We start from the raw sequence: 21,749 nt of genomic DNA, 5'->3' as shown, positions 1-21,749 counted from the left end.
GTAGCCTTCTTGTGCAGTTGCTCACGCCGACGGCATAATAAACTATTATTCAGTTATCCACGCTGTGTTGAAGTACTCCGCAGCTGCCCCGCCTGTGTGAGCTCTTGAAAAAGCAAGTGTAGACTGTAAATGACAAATAATTCTTGCACAAGTGTCTGGTGCAGAGCGAAATCTTTGCGCTACAGTTCGCGATAACCTGACCGGCACGCCGCCTGCTCTTCTTCGTCACTTGACGCGGTGGCGTGATCCATGATCCATGATCGCGATGGCGGCGTCGGCGCGCTTCGAATGACCGCGGCCGTCCGGATTGCTATCTGACGAGGGTGTCGTGACGTGACGCCTTTCAAATCGCGCGTGACGGGCGGCGTGGCGCGCGCTCACAAAAATGCCAAAAATAAAGCCATCGGCTCAAAAATGAGCTAAGTGACTACTTCTTTTTGGTGTAATCGCACATTGTGAATTTATTTGCAGCATTTTCGTAAAATTTTCAGATTTTGTGTCCGTATCCCTTTAAGCCTCTGCCACATGCAAGCGAAAACGCTCGCGAGTCCTGCCGCCGCGACGCAGAAACCTGTTTCGAGCGGCGGCGGCGGAACTAGCGGCTGGAGCAGCGAGGTTCGAGCAAGTTGGAATTTTATCGCGGCGGCAGGCGCGGCAATGCGGTAGCACGAACGTTACTAGACTAGCTTCAGTTGTAAAACTCTGCGCCCGTGCGCTTACCGCCGCTGTCGCCACTCCTTGGGCAGCCGCCGGGTGGCAGCGCCGTTCCATCGCGCTGCACTACAGACGCCTCGCCGCAGCCTTGAGCTCGTGCGGACGGACAACTTGCGCGTGTTTCACGCTCGCTGGCGTTCTCCCTATAGTCCGAATTAGTGATACCATGCGAAAGAGGTATCCACCTACAGCAATAAGATATATCGAGCTAGTTGGTTAATACTGAAAGAAGGGTAAACTGCACGATAGGAAGGAACGCATACGACGAAGCGCAGATAAGCTGCGTTTTTAAGTGTGGTGTGTTTTTTCCTGCCGCCTAAACCTTACACGCAGTTTACCTGTCCATACAGAAGCTTGGCACGCTTTCTCGATGCTTTTACTTGCTTAGCATTTTGGTCTGGGGCAGTTATACGCCAGCTAGCAAGACCAAGTTTGTTATCCACAAAAATAACAGCACAACTTTCTTGGAAACCAATGAATGCTTTATTAAACAAAACGAAATAAAAAACAACTGTATGCCCCTATATATAGCTAAGACTTAAACTGTCAGAGGGGACTATTGAGACTCGGGTAGCGTTTAGGTCGGTGATCCTTCAGCCAGAGGGATGAGTACGTCCGGGAGTAATAGCGAGAGAAAAAGAGGGTTTATTTTACAGTATTTACAGTGACTCCAAATATGGAAGCCCACTTCATTGGAGAGCACTTTGAAAGTCTCAGCTCACTACATGTCTGAGCACATATCAGAACATGTCAGGACACACCACTGCACGCAAGGTGTCTCCTTATAAAACATTCGTCTTCCCTAGTTGACCCGACTAGGGAATCAATCAGATGACCTTGATGTGGCCAATCAGAGGGGTCGTATTGTTCACTGAACTTCGCCTCTAATGTTGCAGCTTCGAAGCAAGGACGAGGCAATCCGGAAACAGGGGGTTCACACTCGTTCCAGGAAAGTCGGTGACTTAGTTTCTTGCCCTCCGACGGTCATCTTGCCAGGGTCGGGACGAATGGCCTTCAACCTAATCCCCGCTTCAAACGAAGGGTGGCGGTTGTGGTCGGTCGCTTCTAAATGAGCTTCTTTGTCGAACGTCGCTGCCGGTGTCTGGCCGCGTCGCCAGGTAGGCGGCCGCTGATGAAGGGGGTGGAATCGGGGGAAGCACCCAAAGAATGCGCACTGCCGAGTTGGGGCGCGTGTCTGCCCGTCTCGTCGGTGTCTGGCACTGTCGCCGTCTGGGCAACGCTCATGAAAGGGCCTGCCTCGGTTGGAAACAATCAAAGAATGCGCCCGGCCGCTTCGGGACGCAACAGGACATAATCTAGGAAAATGATTTGGGCCTACTTGGAAACCAACTCCACCTACAGCAGCTTGGCACGTTTCCTCGCTGCCTTCAAGACTAGATCCCCGCCGCTGCTCCAGGAACCTTGCCTAAGAATGCATTTTTATGCAAGGTTCCTGCAAGGTATGCGTGTATGCATGCGCGTGACTAAATAAAAATTAGCGCAGCTTGCACAAGTGACGCAAGGCTAAAGAAACAGCGGAGATGATCGGCACCTAGCTGGTCCTGGCCTCACGGGTTATGCTTTTCCGGAATTTATTGATTATTGATCGATTATCGATTGCCTATTGATTGGGTATCGCAACGTATTTCCCACGTATTTGGGTTAGGCTAATCATCACCAAGTAATCCCCAGAATTTTCCAGAATTTCTTCATTATTGATCGATTACTGATTAGCTATTGATAGGCTATCGCAAGGTATTGGCCACGTACTTTGGCTAGGCTAAACACTACCCAGACATTCCCAGCATTTTCCAGAATTTACTGTTTATCGATAGATTATCGATTAGCTATTGATTCGCAATCGCAAGGTGATGCGAGGCGCAGCGGTGTGCAGTGACGTCATCCCTAGGTGAGTTTTTGCGAACACTACGCGGGGAAGCAAAAAGCTTAAACAGCTCCGCTATTAAAAATTTAATGAATCGTGCACTCAGTTCCTGAAAGCGCAAGGGGCACCCAACACGACTCGGCGTATTCTCTGACAGCTCTTCTAAGATGGCCCAGAACTGGTCACCAAACATCTCTCTTCGTTTGCATTTTCCCCCGGCTGGTTCGACAGATACGAGGGAAGGTTCGGGAAAACTTTTGGCACCCCACCCTCGGCAAGTGTGCACTTGTCTCGTGGCAGCTCAACCGTCTGTCCATTGATAATATGCACAAACACTTTAAGATGTCCTGCTCCAGAAAGTGTAAATCCCACACCATGGATTTCGCAGAGAGTTTCCGGTCGGCACAAAGAATCACTCTGTTCAACGCCGAGCGAAGTGTCGCATTGCTGGGAGCACACAAGTGGCGCGCCGAACTGTCGACTTCGTTCGATAGCCGCTTGTTGGAGTCGGGAACGCAGCATGTCGGCATCGTCTGCTAATATCCTTAACAAACCCGGCGAAAGCTACACAGTTTCTCGGATGACATGCTTCCTGGAATCCGCCGTCAACCACGAACCACAGAAAACACCAACGCTGCACTGCGTGTTTCGTCCAGCCAGTTCGCGTAGCCGGCTGGTGGAGTAGTGAACCTGGATGCGACGGCAGCACCATGAAGTTGCGGGTGGGTGACGGTTCCCCGCAACGCCGCCGAGTATTACAACTGAAGCTACTCTAATAACGTTGGGTAGCACCGCTTCCGAACCAATGACGGCGCGCCTCCTCGCCACGTGACCAGTAGAGGACTAGTGTGGGAAAGTCTGCGCATAGGACGTTATTCGCAGCGGTGGAAAATGCGCGGCGGCAATGCATCTGAAACGAAACCTCGCGAGAAGCTTCGCAGCGCCACGCCGCTGTTCGCTCCATTCGCTCATTCACTTGCATGTGAAACAAGTTTAAAACAAATCCGGCGACGAAAGAGGAATGCGACGCGGGTGACGTCGGCACCTGCACCGCCTCGTCGCTGCAGACGAGGACTCGAAAAAAAAAAAATTCGGTGCCCTTCCACTATGTGAAGATAGAAGGCCAGTGAAACTGTTGGCTGTGTTTAATTATATTTTAATTTTTTTATTCGGTGGTACGTTAAATGGCTGTAACGACACACCCAACTTCGTTGCGTCGCCGCGTGCCGTATGCTCTATGTGCGAATGAAAGCGAGTTTAGGCGACTAGATTCACACCACCTTGCACCATCAGCCGCAGCATGTTGGGCCGCTGCGCGTTCGGCTTCTCGTTCCTTTCGCATCCAATGGCGCTGTTGAGCGCCCCGGCGCTCCTTGAAGGCGCGCTCTTCCTCTTCGTAGCGAGCGACACGGGTCTTACCCACATCGAGTCCAAGGGCCAACTGATGACGTCGCTAGGGAAATGGCTATGTCAAGAGAGAATGAGACACAGGTATTGGTTGGTAGAGTATTACGTTTCATCATTGACGTTTCCACACGCATCTTCACAGACTAGCGTTTGGGCAACAACGTTCATCGATCTGGCGCATTGTTTTTGTCTCTTTGGGTCCCACATGTGACAAGGGTAGTTCAAGGGCGCGTTACGGGTCCCCGAGCCCACAAGGTTATGAAACATCGTTCCAGCGTAGAAATAAACACGGACAGGAAGTGAAAGACAACAAGAGCGCCGGATTTCCTAATCACAACCGACTAGCCCAGCTGTCGACGCTTAGAGCCCACAGGGGTATGTGCCATTGAGCGTGGACCCTTTCTGCACTCTCACCAGAATCAGTCCACATGACAGGGATATTTGCCATTGAGCTAGGACCCGTTCTGCACGATCACCAGGATCGGCCCACTTTTTTCTAATGTTGTTCTACCCGTCATTTTGTCCGCGGACACGATCCGCCAGAACCTAGCCATATACAGCTCGCTGCAAAAATTCAGTAGCCCCTCCTCCGTCGAGAAGATAGGGGTAAGCGAAGCTTGTCGTGTGTTTCTTCGGTATTCCTCTGAACAAAGTGCACTCACGAGTACCACGTTGTGCTTGAACCACAACCGGTCACAAGCACTGCAGCTCGCTCCGAAGTTCCGGTTGAGAAACTCACGCTGAAACCTGGCCGTCACACTGGGGAAGTTGGTGCTAGTGTTGACGAGGCGTGCACCACCGTTGTCGGGTTCCTGGAGGGCTAGATGACGCTGACGTTTGTCCTCAACATCGCGCTCCGGCAACTCGGGGTCCGCGTCTCTTCGATGACGTTTCGTCTAGGCTTCGAAAGCCCTCACGCAAGAACCGGCACGTCGACGACGTGCCCTTTCCCGAGCGTGTTCATTCTGGATGGATTTCCATGGCATTTCTTCAAAATTTGTCCGTAATGTAAGATAATAAATGGCATACCCCTTAAGCAATGTCTCAAACACCCGTAAACGCGGACTCCTAATTACGACGACAGAAGAGAAGTGAAATTCAACGCTGGAATGATTAGCGGCAACGCAGCCGGCTGTGAAGCAGACGACGTCGACAAAAGCGGGAGCAGTGGCACGAGCGCATGCCGAGTACTAGCCACTTGTACTGCTCTGAGAGCAGCTGTTTTTTAGCGTTACATCGCCGGCACAGGTTAGTGCTTGAAAAATTTGACCGCCCGTGCACCTCGTACAGATGGTAAACCAGCGAAGCGGAAATGTGCGGCCCCGGTATAAGCCACACCTGATTTTTCTTTCTCTCTTTCTTTCTATTTTAACAACAGCAGAGCCGTTTAAGCTTTTCGTTGCGCCGCGTAGCACAGACCAAAAATGTGGGCCGATCCTGAAGTTTGTGTAGAAAGGGTTCAAGCGTAATGGCACATACCCCTGTGACCTAGCGAAGCTGTTTAGGCTCGAGGATGGTGTACGCCGCAAAACCTCTGCCTGGCGATGATGTCACCATGCGTCGCCTAGCAACGCTTCGCCCCAGCTGCGCCGACCGCGCCGAGCGTGGCCACAGCTGCGTGAGCCATGACGTCCTCCTGAGCGCGCGCCGCCTCGCTTCGCTTTAGCTTTGCCGAGCCATGACATCACCGCGCCGTGCGGAGGGGTTGCCGCGGCGGCGCAGAGGCCGAGCTAAGCCGTGACGTCACTGGGCCGACCAGCCGAACACACCGCCGCGAAGATGGGGCGGCCGAAAAAGAGCGTCACTCCCGAAGAAAGGAAGCGTGGCGCGAAAGCCACCGCGCCGCTACTTGAGAGTGCCTGAGACGACTTCGGTCCGATACCGAGTATCGCGCCCTCGAAACGCCGGCGAAACGTCGGTGATTCGCAGAAGATCCGGATTTACGAGCCCACGAAACCGAGCGAAAGTGTTTGAGCGTCCAGAAGCGTCCAGATACATTAATGAGGGAGTATTCGTTGCCCCTTCGGCTGTCGATGATTCCGGGGTGATCTTGCGCAAAACGTGGCCGAGTCTCGAAGCATAACCTCGCCAAAACTTGGCCGATCCGAAATAAAGCAAGGAGGGGTTGCCAGCTTCAATTCCAGTCTTCGCACCAGTAGTGTGAAGCTGCCCCTAATTTTTCTTTCTTTTCATTCTTTCTTTATTTCTTTGTCCCTGGCTCACACCCGAATATCCCTGGCTTATACACGCATATCTAATGCAGGTATGCGCCAGACGTCATTTTATTATCGTTAATCGTGACGTAAATGACAAGCATGTCACGTTATTGATGTCATGATCTATTAGTCAAGTAAGTCGTATATTCGTGCCCTTCCATGACAATTTTGGTATAAACCAAGTCAACGAGACGCGATTTTTCGATAGGCTTTCGACAGGTTTATTTTCTCAGGTGGGTTTATATGGTCGGACCACGAGTTTTTTAGCCTAGACATATCCAGCTTCGCTGTAAAAGGGATTTCAGGCAGAACCAGCTCATTGTTAGGAGAGAGGGAGTCGCCATCAGCCGCCCCGTCGCTCTGGCGCGCTCTTATTGCTACTTGTATGCTATTACTTTCTATATCTGTACATATTGTATAAAGCTTTTCGTTTCCTCTGCGTCTACTCCAAGGGTCCTTCTCTCGTCCTCGACCACAATAGCGGATAGCTGTTATGGGATTGGCGAAACAGTACCTCAACCCCGGATGGCAAGCTGAGAGATACGAGGCGCAAAGACGCCAGCTACACCACTCGATGGCACGCTACGAGACCGACTGGCCTAAACCAGATTGGCTGGGTGAGTGCCTGATGTTTGCTTTTCATGTCGCCAGAAGCTCTCTAGCAAAGGCAGATGCTAGGAGAGTGTTTGACTTAACAATTTACCTTCTTTAAACAATGGGTTTTAGTTTGAAGAGAGAGTAAAATTAGTGGGCAAGAAGCACGAGGTACGAGATCGTGATGGAGACATTTCAAGCGCACCACTACTGCTGGCACCGAAAAAAGAAGGAAAGCTATTCTCAGCGTGATGCAGGCAGAGGGCGTGATGGTCGAGGAAGCTGACAAGCCTTGGGAGATTATTGTTAAGCGAAAGCTGGAGGCAAAGGGACGCGAGAAACGTGAGAGGCGCGAGCTAGAAGGAAAGGAGCACGAAAGTCCTGAGAGAAAGGCAAGGCGAGAGAGCGGTCGAGAAATTCAAGCATGGATATTGCGCACACCACGATACCATCTCCACAATTTCAAGGGAGGCGAGAGTATTGTTACTTTACTTGCGGACTTCGAAAAAAAATGGCGAAGAAGTTGTCAACCGGGACATCTGGTCCGAGCGGTTGATCCTGCTGCTCCCTTGTAATCTCGCGTGTGTTTTGGAACGCCTGCTTGATGAGGTGAATCGGGACAACGATGAGGCTAAGAAGACGTTTGATGCTTTGAGTCAGGCCGACTGCCAAGGCCAAAAGAATAGTGAGAATACCGAGGTTCTCGAGGACACGCCGCCTATTGAAATGGCTAAGCTCAGTAGGAAAAGCAGTGGTGCCAATGGTGCACACGCTAAGTGACGATCGCGAACACATTCTTGTTCCGCCGTCTAGAGAAGCCGCTTTGAAAACAATGGCCGACAACGTAGGCCGGAGAGAAATTCTGCGCCCTATATGGGAAGCGTTGCTGTCAGGCTAGTCGAGAAGAAACCTGGGGCCGTATTCTATAACGCTTCGGTTTTCGAAGAATTCGGTTTGGCAGTGGCGTCACATTGGGGCAGTCCGTTGACGTACTGAAAACGAGTGGAAGGACAGAGGCCTATCGGCGCGCAGGTTTTTTACACCGTAAGCTGTTATGGGCACCCTATAGGCACGCGCGCAGGCGCAGACGACCCGAGCATCCGCCACTATGGTGGCGCCATCTAGTTAATGTGCCTGCAACCGCCGCGTGCGACGAGATGCGATTCAGACGAGGCGCGCAATCAACGCTATCCCGATGTTAGATGTGCGCCACGTAATCTGGGTACCTCTTCGGTACACGTTATGGCGTCTCCTCGCAACGTACGAACCGCTGTTGAAGAAGCGAATCGTAGAGCTTCGTGCGCGGCTACAACCAGTCATCATCGGGCTCAGCAGACTGCTGTGCAGAGAGCATTGCTAACCGCAGCTCGCCGTCGACGCCGACGCCGGGCGGACAGATCAGATCGTTCTCGTCAAAATCTAGGCGAAGACACTTTGCCGCGAAGACCTTGTTGTGCGTGGTGCCGAAATTGGAGCTACTCTTGCGCCGCTCAACCAGCTTACGCTGTGACTGTGCTGCATGTGTCGCGCAGGCAAGTGACTTTTTTGTGTGTGTGGAAGTTAACGTCACAGACCGAGTGAAAATATAGCAAATTGGAACGCTTCTTGGTAAATAAAAAATAATTTGTTGTTGGTATTGATGAGGTTGATATTTTTAATGATGAAACGCGTGGGAGTTTTACTGGCGGTTAGTGACTCAGCGAATCTTGTTTACTTCGGTTGACCCATTTATGCCGCTAGGTGGGACGTCGTACCCAAACTTGGCGTTCCACTGCTCCCAGAAGCTCCTCGCACAGTAGAAGTAGAAGGAGGGTGGTAGAAGTCATACTCTTGAGTATGACTCAGCAAAAGTGACAATGACGCATCGAGAAAAGTTTAACACTCAAGAACTACTGAAATGGGTTCGGACGTCGGTACTAAGTGAAGGAAAAGGCTAAAGGTTGATAGTTGAAGTCATAGTCATCTGCACGACTAAGGGTTTCGCCTTGAGGTCTCTTAGGCCTAGCTAAAGGAACTCCTGATGAACTCATGACATGCGTGTCATGTAGGTTATGAAACAGCAACCTACGTCTTCGTGCTCTCATGGTCGTTTCGTTAACTTGGTAGGCTCCCCGCACACTGCTTCGCATAACATCGATTCCCACGGGGCATGGGATCTGCCGGCTTTTTCTACAGCGGAGCTGTTATACGCTAGTTTCCACCGGATCGCTGCGCGCGTAGACAGAGTGTGTAGACCAAAAACGCCGCAGCTTCGATATAAAGCAAAAGCGTATCGCCGATGTGCCTCAGCTGCGTTTAATAGACAATGGGTGTGTTTCTTTGGCGGGTGACGTCACGCACTGCATAGGCACGTTATCTCAATTTCGTTCCGGCCGTGTAATTCGTAAGCCGCGTATTGTGAAGACCGAGGAAGAACAGCATGCCTACGAGGAACAACGGCGTGAGCAGAATTGGCAATGGGCGCAAAGGCTGCGAGAGGATGCTAACGCCTTCGCGCCCCATTCCCGCTCAAGCATCGTTACAGAACCCATGGCCGTCTACCATAGCGAGAACAATGCTATAGTCACCTTAGTGACAAAATAATCGAGACGGTAGAAAATGGCAATTCATGTGATATGTATCTTTATTTACATCAATATAACTTATCAGCATATATACGGCTCCGCTCGCCATCCACCTCGACAGAGTGTAATGGCACTGAGCTTTTTTTATGCTTCTTTGCCATTAAGTTGAGTCGCGTGTTGAGCGTGTGAAAGGGTTTAGATATCGAGAAGAGCGCATTGTTTTATGTTCTGGTCCTTTCTGTTTGCGAGACACCGACAATTTTTTAAAAGTTTTTCGATCAATTTTTAATGAAACCTGATTGCTGAACGCTGGAGTGGAGAAAGCGTCAGTGTTGCCGTTTGTTTGTTGTAGTCACGTAAATGTAGGCTAAGAATAGCCTAAATGTATAAGTTTGATTGTGACGTTTTTATGCATCGTACGCGTTTGTTGTGTATGTGTGGAATTTTGATTCACCTTGTATTGTGTCTTGTATTGTTCGGGAATCTCTTGTTTGTTTGTTTGTTGGTTTGTTTGTTTGTCTGTTTGTTTGTTTCTTTGTTTAGCGTAGCCGGATCAGAGAAAAGGCTTTGTTCATTAATTTTGGTCTGACGACTTGGCGACAATTCAGAGTGTGCTTGGTTTGGCCGGAGTGGTTGGGTGTTGTTGCGTCTCGCTCGGCCGTTCCAGCGGACATTCTCAGGGCCGAGCAGCAAAAAAGACCACCGGCGGGAAAAGCGGCAAAGGCTGTACCGCCAAACCATAGACGACGTCACTCATCCAGCGCATCCAATCTTCCGAGCGGCGTCGGGCAGCTCGACATCTGGATGCATTGTCTGGCGGCGGGGTGCTGTTTTGCCACATCGCGTGCTTTCATCGTGGTGACGAGCGCTCGCCCCCCCCCTCCCCCTTTTTACATTCTTCTGAGCAACACGACTAATCCCGCGACGAAACAAGAATGCGACGTGGGTGACGACAGCACCTGTCCTGCCTCGTTCCTGCCGACGAGAGAGAGAGAGAGAAAGAAAGGAAAAGAAAGACAAGGAGGTTAGCCAGTGTAAATACCGGCTTGCTACCCTGTACTGGGGAAAGGGGTAAAGGGAATAAAAGGTGATAGAAGAAAGAAAAAAAACTTGAAGTAAGAAAATTAATTAAGCCTATTAATCTCGTCTTCCATACCATGGCCCTAAAGTACGGTACGCCAATGTTTTTGCAATGCGCCTCCGTAGGAGTGCGTCCGCCGCGGCCGGCATGGAACCTGGTACCCCGTGGTCAGCTTCGCAATGCCATAGCCGCTGACCCACCGCGGCTTCGTAACTTGCTTCGTAAGTTGCGACATATTCTTTGAAGTCCAGACCATGTTTTGCAGATCCTCGCCGGCTTCTTTTCACGTCAGGAAGCTTGCGATGACTGTGTTCTGGGTTTGGAAGGTATGATTGGGGTTGACGTCTGTTTGCCATAGACTGCTTGCCGGTGCAAGCAGTCCACCGATAAATGTACGATGACTACCGAACCAAAAAGGAATCGGTGAAATGAACCGCACATAAGTCCGGCAAAAATGGAACACGCATGTCAAGTGAGCAGTGGATTAGCGTGGCAATGTCACTGTCGCTATCGCTATATCTACGTCTTCAATGCGAGGTTTGCTTCTGCAAGCGTTGTGTAATGTGCGTAGGCCATAGTGTTTTTCTTTTTCTAGGTTAGTTTCATTCATCACGTACATTCGCATGGCCTTCCACCACAAACATCGGAAACACAGAAGGCTGTCCAGTGATGAATGCGACGCGTCAGGTTAGTAGTTTACGCGAAAATGAAATTGGGCTTGAGAACAAGAGTAATGAATACTGCCATCAAAGACTGATTCATATTCAGTAATCCTTCTGGGCGACTTCAATTGCATGCTCGAGTCGAACACGGATGCCGAAGACCTGGCAGTGGTAGGAACAGCCGCACTGGAGCCCAAGTGCTATTACGGTCTATTCCATGGGAGTGTTTCCGAATGTTGATATGCTGCCCTCAATTGACGAAGTGATTCCTCTGTAGAACGCTGGTTTCAGTTTCTGTAATTTTTCAAGTTTTTTATTTGGTGCTTGCGGCAGACGCAGTTCTCGTGACTGCGGAAATGGACGTGGAATCACCGGGGCCTCCGCCCATACTTCCACGTCGACTGCAGCCACGCCAGGAAAGCGCTCCGGCCACCCGAGCGACGCCGAGAGCGAGGACACATTGATATACTCTACGGCTGCAGTGACGAAAGCTCGGATGAAGGTGACTTTGTGTCCGTGACAAGGCTCAAAACAAAGAGAAGACTACTTATGTCTTCTCCTTCAGCATGTAAGGATTCCATGATCGCGCGAGAGCCACCGGTTCACACTATTTTTTTTTGTACCTATGGATGCTGCGGATAGTATCAACCGGCTTAATCGTCAAGCCACGTCTGCGTCTCTTGAGTTCCTCGCCCCGGGACAAATGACAGATGTGAGGATCAACGGTCGCAAGAACATTCTCGCTATAGACGTTACGCAACGTAGTGCGCTGGATGCATGGAGCAAAGTCAGTGTGTTGGGGGATATCAATGTACTTTCTTACATACCAGACGGCAAGGACTCTACGGCAGCTGTTATTTAAGATGTCGACATTTCTAACAGTGAAAGTGACTTTCTGATTCACATAAAGCCGGTGACGGAAGATCTTGTCATATTGCAAGCCCTTCGTCTTGGAAATTCGCGATGTGTAAAACTTGTTTTCAAAGGAGACATTCTTCCACCAAGTAAAAGTTGGACATTTAATTGCATTGGACAGTGCAGCTGTTTGCGCCAAGACTACGTCAGTGCCGGGATTGTTGCAAGATTGGACACGTCATTGCTGCTGGTACAAATAATACCGTGTGCTCACGATGCTCAGAGTCTCACAGTACAGACGCCTGCCATGGAGAACATTGCAAGTGCGGCAATTGTCACGGCCCTCACGATACGTCTTCAAAAGATTGCCCAAACATGAAGAAGGAGATGCAAGTGTTGAAGCAAATGGTCAGAGACGGTTCCACCCATAGGGAGGCTGCTGCCAAGGTGCGATGTCGGCGCTCTAATCGCCGGAGACCTTCTAGGAAACCTGCTGCCGAAGCTAGGGATACCCCTCGCCCACGGACGGTCCACCCACCACCACAAGCGCCCAGCAATGCCAGCAACAAGCGCCCTGGGAACTACACAAGACTCATTGGCTCACCTGACGCGTGGCCAGCGCTTCCAACGATAAACCCGACAGCAGAGCCGCAGCATCGCTCGTCCAAGGTCACTTCGGAACGAGTCGGTGGCACCAATCAAGATAAGGAAGTCATAGTAATTCTAAAAACCCTCATGGATACCCTTCGAGTGCAGCTAACTAGCATTCGCATTCCAGCTGCTCATCATCATCAGCTGATATTTATGTACACTGCAGGATGAAGGCCTCTCCCTGTGATCTCCAATTACCTCTGTGTTGCGCTAGCTGATTCGAACTTGCGACATGCGAATTTCCTAACTTCATGACTCCACCTAGTTTTCTTCCGTCCTCGACTGCGCCTCCCTTCTCTTGGTATCCATTCTGTAACTCTAATGGTCCACCGGTTATCCATTCTACGCGTTACATGGCCTGCCCAGCTCCACTTTTTCCACTTAATGTCAAATAGAATATCGGCTATCCCTGTTTGTTGTCTGATCCACACCGCTCTCATCCTGTCTCTTAGCGTTACACCTAACATTTTTCGTTCCATCGCTCTTTGGGCGGTCCTTAACTTGTTCTCCAGCTTCTTTGTTAACCTCCAAGTTTCTGCCCCATATGTTAGCACCGGTAGAATGCAATGATTGTACAGTTTTCTTTTCAACGGTAGTGGTAATCTCCCAGTCAGGATTTGGTAATGCCTGCCGTATGCACTCCAGCCCAATTTTATTCTTCTATGAATTTCTTTTTCCTGATCAGGGTACCCTGTGAGTAAAAGACCTTGATAAACGTGCTCCTTTACAGACTCTAGACGCTGACTGGCGCTCCTGAATCCTAGTTCCCTTGCCAGGCCATTGAACATTATGTTTGTCTTGTGCATATTAATCTTCAACCCTACTCTTACACTTTCTCGGTTAATGTCCTCAATCATTTGCTGTAATTCGTCCCCATTGTTGCTGAAAAGGACAATGTCAACTGCAAACCGAAGGTTGCTGAGATATTCGCTATTGATCCTCACTCCTAAGCCTTCCCAGTCTAAGAGCTTGAATACTTCTTATAAGCATGCAGTGAATAGCATTGGAGAGATTGAGTCTCCTTGCCTGACCCCTTTCTTGATAGGTATCTTTCTACTTTTGTTGTGTGAGAACCAAGGTTGCTGGGCAATCCTGTAGATATTTGCCAAGGTTTTCACGTATGCATCCTGTGCTCCTTGGTTAGGTGATGCCTCTATGACTGCTGGTATCTCTACTGCACCAAATTCTTTTTCATATTCTATGAAAGTCATATAGAGAGGTTTATTATACTCCGCAGATTTCTCTATTACCTGCTTCATGACATGAATATGATCCATCGTAGAATATCCCTTCCTGAAGCCAGCTTGTTCCCTTGGTTGGCTGAAGTCAAGTGTTGCCCTGATTCTATTTGAAATTACCTTGGTGAATATTTTGTACAATACTGAGAGCAAGCTAGTGGATCTATAATTCTTCAATTCTTTAACGTTTCCCTTCTTGTGGATGACTATAATGTTGGCGTTCTTCCAGCTTTCTGGTACACTTGAAGTCGTAAGGCATTGCGTATAAATGGCTGCAAGCTTTTCAAGTATGATATCTCCTCCATCCTTGATTAAATCGACTGTTATTCCATCTTCTCCAGCAGCTCTTCCCCTGGTCATGTCTTTCAAGGCCCGTCTAACTTCCTCGCTAGTTATAGAAGGGGCCTCTGTATCCTGTTGATGACTACTTCGACTTAAAGTAGCTTGACTGCTTTGGGGACTGTACAGGTCAGTATAGAATTCTTCCACTGCTTTTACTATGTCATCGAAATTGCTGATGACATTACCCTGCTTATCTTTCAGTGCATACATTTATCCTTGTCCTATGCCTAGTTTTCTTCTGACTGATTTCATGCTGTGTCCATTTTTTACTGCTTCCTTAATCTTGTCCACGTTATAATTTCGAATATCCTTACTTTCTTCTTGTTGATCAGTTTCGACAGCTCAGCGAATTCTATGTGATCTCTCGAGCTTGACACTTTCATGTTTTGCGGTTTCTTTATTAGGTCCTTTGTTACTTGGGGGAGCTTACCTACTGGTTGCATTGGTGCCTTACCTCCCACCTTAATTGCTGCTTCTGAGATCAGCCTAGTTACGGTTTCATTCATTACCTGTATGTTGTCTTTATCTTCCTGTTCTAAAGCTGTATATTTGTTTGCGAGCACCAGCCTGAATTGGTCTGCTTTTACCTTACTGCGTTTAGGTTGCCCTGTATCTTCTTGATTAATTTTATTCTTTCTTTCGTCAAATTGAGAGAAATCCTAGACCTCACTAACCTATGGTCACTACACTTTACCCTACCTAACACTTCTACATCCTGCACTATGCTGGGATCGGCAGAGAGTATGAAATCAATTTCATTCCTTTTTTTTTTCATTTGGGCTTTTCCAGGTCCACTTCCTGTTGCTCAGGTATTCATTATTCGGAGCCTGTTCCTTTCCGCGAATTCTACCAACATCTCTCCTCTTGTGTTCCAAGAATCAATGCCGTAGTTGCCAATTGCTTGCTCGCCAGCCTGCTTTTTCCCCACTTTTGCATTGAAGTCGCCCATGACTACCGTACACTGAGTTTGCACCTTTCTCATTGCTAATTCAACATCTTCATAAAACTGTTCTATTTCTTCATCATCGTGACTGGAGGTTGGGGCGCAGGCTTGTACAACCTTCATTCTATACCTCCTATTCAGCTTTATTACGACAACTGCTACCCTCTCATGTCCTATGGCTATGTCCTTATGGACTAGAAATCCTACTCCGAATTCTCTGCTATCTGGAAGACCTCTGTAGCAGAGGGCGTGGACGTTAGTCAGCACTGCATAAGCCTCACCAGTTCTTCTCACCTCACTAAGGCCAATAATATCCCAGGCAATACCTGATAATTCTTCAAATAGCCCTGCCAAGCTAGCCTCACTCGATAGGGTACGAGTGTTGAACTTTGCCAGGTTCAGTTTCCGTTAGCGGACTGTCCATACCCAGAAATTCTTAGCACCCTCTGCGGCGTAGCAGGTCTGACCGCCGCCTTGGTCAGGTGGTCCGCAGCCGCTGGGGACTGAGGGCCATGGGTAAATTAGAGGAGTCATTTTGGAAGTAGCGGCCGAATACTGCACCAGGGAGGCCAAATCCTGTTCTGGTGAGGGAGTGACTTTGTTGAAGCATAGTGGGCCTTCCTAATTTGGTTGAACCTTGAATAGTATAGCCCCATTAGCGCTCGGCGATTTTTTTTGCCGGTGTCATGCGCCACTCTATGCCTGAAAATGTTGGACTCGTGGAGGATTCGTACTTGCGAGCGTCAGTTTCCTAAAAAAATTGTACAGAACATTACACGTCTAGGTATACAACACCGTCATGCTCCAACTTCACTGCAGGATGACCCTAAATAAATAGTCATTGAACTGTCATATGCCGGCACAAACGCCATGAACTGTCTCTTCGTACTCTACATCGGTTATTAACGCACTTAATAGTGCCACTGAGAGCCTCGTGGACTTCACGGAAGTACTATCAGACTCACTCTCAGTTTGCGGTCAAAACTCTTGCGTTCGACCCACGAAAAAAAAAAGAAAACGCGCAAATTGCGCGTTCAAGCCTACAAGCAGATTCGCGCTTATTTATATGTACTTCCCCGCACTAAATGAAACTCAAATGCTGCCATCTTCTAAATACTCGCGTGAGAGACGCACAGCCTTAGACATACCCTTACATAATACGTTCAAGAGAAATGAAATCTGTAGAGTATACCATTACTAAAAGCGATCCGCGCAGCCCGTTTCTAAGGCGCGGTACTCTTCACGTGCGTGTGGCAACAACCATCCGGCGATTACTAAAAATCAGGTGAAGTAGACTGCAGAGTAACTAGTATATAACCTGGTACAGCGTTATTTTTAATAACTCGCGAAATCCGAAAATAATGTCTTAGTTTAACGGAAACTCACGCGAACTATCTACATATCTCTGCGAAGAAAAACCATGACGCTATCCTTTCTGTAGCGTTCAGCTGCCACATTTTCCTGAAATCCAACATCAAATTAACGCGAAATTTATCTTTTGCAGAACGTTCCTAAATTTCAGAACGTTCCTAAAATTCAAAGTTGTTCCGAAGTATCCTCAGAGAAATGAATAATAATGAATGCGACTTAACAATGTGCCTCACAAGAAATCAGAAACTCATCATGTTTGTGCAAATTTTCATTCTTGGTTATTCTTTGTGGGGTACTGAAAATTTTGCATGTTTCCGAACTAATTGGTGTTATAGAACTTCCGGATACCATCGTAGCCTTAGAAATGGTCTTTCAGTCAAATGATAGTTGCTGTAAGCCAACGGCGCACACTTTTGCTTGAAGCGTCGTACCCGCATACGAGGATGCTTTACGTTCAGAATTATGCGTTGAGGCGGCCTTTCGAAGTTCGGAAGCGTTAATTTGAGAGTGCTTACTGTGAGCATCTCACACGTTCAATGCCACCAGCACTGGCGCAACCGCTATGCTTGATCCTCATAACGATTCATGTTGAGTTTCTGGTTAATTGCTATTGTATAATCTCATTTTATCATGATCATTTTTACAGAATTTTTTAGAACATTACTAGTGAGCCTGCAACGCATTTAATCAGTACTTTGGCTATCAATTCTCGATGCGAGCTTACTTATGAAAATTAAATCTATATCTTGTAACAACTACTCTTATCAAATCGTGGTTCTGGGGCATGCATATCTAGAATTGAATTTAATCATACAAATCTTATATATGTACTTGTTTCTGTGTATTTCTGGTGAATTCAGGTGTTCTGACAAAAATACTATGTAGATTCTCGTATATTTCAGCTGATCATTGGCTAGTTTAGGCGTCAGAACACGAGGAAATACTGGAGTACTAAATGGTACGGCGTTACAGACGCAGCAGTGCGACGTTCCGCGCGAAATCGCTGCCGCACATAATGTTACCGCTTATTGTGAATACCGCGTTTTTATGCATCAAATCACAGATGCGCAGTTACAGTATCATAACGTTGCAGTAACCTCACATTTCCAAAACAGAACGCTGCAGTAACCAGCGCCATTTCTTTTCTCTCTCTCTCTCTCTTTAAACGAAGCTTTATTTGTCCTCTTTCCGTCACTTCGCGGGTGCTAGCTGCTGTCTTGCAGGATGCGTCAGGAAGGGTTAGAACTCGTGCTATCCATAATGGCCATATGGTGGTTCACTGGCAGGCTCAGTAGAACACAGTGTCACTTCTAAAGCGAAGCTTGCCTCCTCCCTCCTCTCCACTCCACATTGCAGCTGCTATCTTGCACGATGGGCCGGCCGGTCCCGGCGTCAATGCAAACCGATGTGATTCGGGCAACCAGGGACATTATACAACGACCGCAGGCGCGAGCTCTAATGCAAATGGAATGTGGCCGAACCGTGTAATGACCGTGCAGGAGACAGAGGGTCGAAGCACGCGTCGAACGGCTTCGATACGCAGAGAAGCATGCTTTAGATTGCGAGTGCATGCTGGCCTGTAAGCGCAAAGCGGAGAAGTCTTGATACGCAGGGAAGAAGGACTGGGAGCGCGAATGCGCACTTCCCCAAGAAAGCGAAGCCGGGCCGTGTCAATATTCAGTAATGAGACAGAAGCCGAAAAGTATCGTTTGGTTTACTGGTGCCAAGAAGTTCTTGCAGAAACATTGCGTGGAGGATGACTTCGATTCGGTGAATAGCGCGCGTGATAGACTTTGGTTTTTGTCGAACGTGTCTGGCGGTGTTTCAGCGCCCAAAGTTTACTTAGAGTGAGGCGCTTCCTTGTGGAAGCTATTCTAAAATGGCCGTCTATTCTATACTTGCAAATGGTCGCTAAAAACGAGTGGCAGTGCATTCCTTGCCGACATCTAAGAAAGCTTCGCTTAAACCGATTCCTACAATGTGTGATATCGGCTGGCTTTTTCTTTTTTCCCTTTTGGGGTAGAGGCAGCCTGCGTGAACAGAATAATGATAAATGTGGGTTTAAGTAAGGTAAATAATTGTGCGAGTCCTAAGCTGAGCTTCAAGACAATCATTCTTGCATAAAATATGTTTTTTCTTCATTACCTGCATTAACATATCACATACTGCAACATTTAACGCCGTAGGTAGAAAAGCTTGAATGGTATGCCCTAATCACCGCCTTTCGGGCATACAAACCTATAATGTTTTCATTGCATTTAGCTGGCTCAGGGTGACGCATTCTTTTTTGGTCGCCAACGCAGACATTGCAAGTTCCGCTTTTTACAATGTTTCCTTATAAATATAGCACGACTATCAAAACAAGAGTGCATCTTACTACTTGCTAAAGATAACTTACTTGTTTGTTTTGGGTATACGTGAATTTATAGAAATAAATGGCTGTATGTGCATAAACTAGTATCAATTAATTGCGTATCGATTGTTGCGCTCGAGTATCGATTAATTGCGCAGGTGCTCACCAGGCCTGTCCAAGCCACTTATATCGTGGTTATGAAAACTTGTGGTATGCTCCTCTAGGTCTTTCGCGATGTGGTGTGTGCGTTGTATTGCCTACGTGCCGCCTGTTGTATCCATTGAAGAGAGAAGGGAATAAGGGCGATGACTGGGAGCTTAACCTGAAGGCAATATGCGATTCTCTACCCTGCACTGTGGGAAGCGGGAACCTTCAGTATTTGAATGACTGAAAACACGGTCTTGTTATAAACATTGCCGCATATACCCTTACACATGTTTTGTGCAACTGCCCTTAGCATGCTGCTCGCGACTGCACTAGCTCTAATTCATGACAGAACATTGCCAGAACAAAGAATTTTGGAATACCGACCTCACTATCGTCGCAGTAGAGGGCAACGAATGCATTGTTAGAATTATCAAGGACAACAAACTTGCACAAACGACTTTAGCACTGACTAGTGTAAATTTTTATCATGCACTGTGAATGGCTTTATTCATGTGCGCATGCCCTCTCTCTGATTACTTCATTCTTATCTTTCTACTTCTCGGCCCCTCGATCTGGTTTAGGGTAGCAAACAGGATTTTTAGATCTGGTAAACCTCCCTGCTTTTCGCCTTTCTTTTTTCTCTTTTTCCCTCCGCAACATCAAAGATGTCGGAGAGTGCAACATGGTAACGCAATAAAAAACACGCTAAAGTTTCGAACGAATGTTCTCCTGCGCACATTTGAACAATAGAAAGTTTTCAACTTGTGCGTATACGTAATTACCATTCACAGGATGCTGGGTTCCTTATCATCATTATCAACCTATTTATGTCCACTGCGCGACGAAGGCCTCTCCCAGCAATCTCTAATTATCCCTATCTTGCGCCAGCTGATACCATCTTATGAATTTAAATTTCCGAATTTCTTCACACCACCTAATTCTTAGCCGTCCTCGACTGTGCTTCCCTTCCCTTGGTACCCATTCTGTCACTCCAATGAAACACCTGTCATCTAAACGAAGCATTGCATAGCCGGCCCAGCTACATATTTAGAGCGCAGCTCTTAGGGGCCCGTTCCTGCGGTGAGCGTCGGCGTGCTTCGTCGTACCTCGCAACCGAGCGAACGAGCGAAAGATGAAAGCGAAGGTGGAGCGGAGATGAAAGAAAGTATAAGGCGGAAAGCGGAAGGGGAGCGGAGGGGATACGGCCTGCGCATCCGCTGATTTGCCGGCTGCCACGGCATTCGCCGCCGCGTGATGGGCGATCTCGTCTACGCTTCCGCGGGGGGGGGGGGGGGAGGTGCAGGATGGCATGAGGCGGGGAGGACTACGCTCGTCCGCGGCGTCAGCTGCTGTGGACAGTCCGCGGAACCAGCGTGTGTGACGGGGATCACTGCTCCTGCAAGGGGCGATGGCGAGAGGCCACGAGTAATGCTCGATGTGACGCTCCCTTGGGTGTTGTCGCCGCTGACACTGGTGGCACGATTTCCCCGCGATGAAGGGCCACTCTCGTCGTTGGTAGAACGAAAGCGTTCGAACAAAAGCGTAGTACCGTGCAAGATGGGCTGTGCGGCGACGATAGCTACGATATGGCGCCAGAGTAGCGCGCGTCGTCTGTGTGGAAACAAAGCGCTGCATTAGTGGAGGTCTGTCTGTGGCGGCTGCTGTGAATCGCGCCCACGCGTCATCCACGCGCTGCCTCTCGCGATCTCCCGATTAGCGAGGCAGTCGCGCCACGCTTCACTCCGTTTGCCATGTGCCGCAAAAGACATTGTCCGCGCAAGCTACGTTACTCACGGCGCTCTTTTCCTAATATAAACCGTGTACCTATATAATCATAATACAAAATATTGACACAAGAAATGAAAACACGTATAGAGATGCGCTCAAATTTCGGATTAGGGTGTGTCGTAATCGTCGGTGAATTGTTTCCTCTTAATGTCAACTAGAATATTGTCTACCCCTTTTTACAGCGAAGCTGTATATGCATATTTACAGCGCAGCTGTATATGGCTAGTTTCCAGCGGGCCGCTGTCTGTAGACCAAAATCCCGCAGATAGTGCAATATATATCGGGCGGACCTGCGGCGGCGGTGAAGCAGGCTTCAAGCACTCCGCCAACTTGCAAAAATAAGTTTAATATCTTGGGTCCAAATAGAAACAACCCGTATCAGATATTGAGCTGATAAGAACAGATACTACACTTTGACCTGTCTACGTTTGCACCATACACGTGTACGCCATCGTGCGTATTCAAACTAGCGCCTACCAATCTGAATGTCTTCTATCTCCTGACATGACGCTCTACTTAGGCTCATTTCCTCAGCTCTGCTCTGACTGTGAAATGGGTAGGACGCATGTTGTACGGTCTGAAGAAGAACAGCGTGCCTACTAACAACAACGGCGTGAACAGAAAAGGGAATGGGCGCGGCGGCGGGGGAAGGAGACCGCCGACGATGAGCGGGCCGCGGACGCCAAGCGTAACTGTGCTGCCCGCCAGGACCGCGAGGGGGAAAGAAATGCGAACCGCCCATGTGGCCCCGATCCCGCAAACTTGGAACGTTTCAGCGGAGCCACGGTCAGTCACCACATACACAGCTTCGCTGGTCATCCACCTTCACAGAGTGGAATGGCACTGAATTTTGTTTTTTCGTTCCATCGCTCATTGCGCGGTCTTTAAATTCTTTTCAAGTTTCGTTCTTAACCTCCAAGTTTCTACCCCATATATAA

General features: G+C 48.6%; 1 non-coding gene across 1 annotated transcript; it reads right to left on the bottom strand.

Moving 5' to 3' along the window:
- Window positions 1-21,052: 21,052 nt before the first annotated feature.
- On the bottom strand, window positions 21,053-21,241 carry LOC119437860 (U2 spliceosomal RNA). Its single transcript, XR_005189563.1, has one exon. It is a non-coding gene; the product is annotated as a U2 spliceosomal RNA (small nuclear RNA).
- Window positions 21,242-21,749: the final 508 nt, after the last annotated feature.

The sequence above is a fragment of the Dermacentor silvarum genome, chromosome 1 (assembly GCF_013339745.2).
Source record: "Dermacentor silvarum isolate Dsil-2018 chromosome 1, BIME_Dsil_1.4, whole genome shotgun sequence".
Lineage (NCBI taxonomy): Eukaryota > Metazoa > Arthropoda > Arachnida > Ixodida > Ixodidae > Dermacentor > Dermacentor silvarum.
Note: the sequence above shows the minus strand (reverse complement) of the source record. Positions and strands in the feature narration are given on the sequence as shown.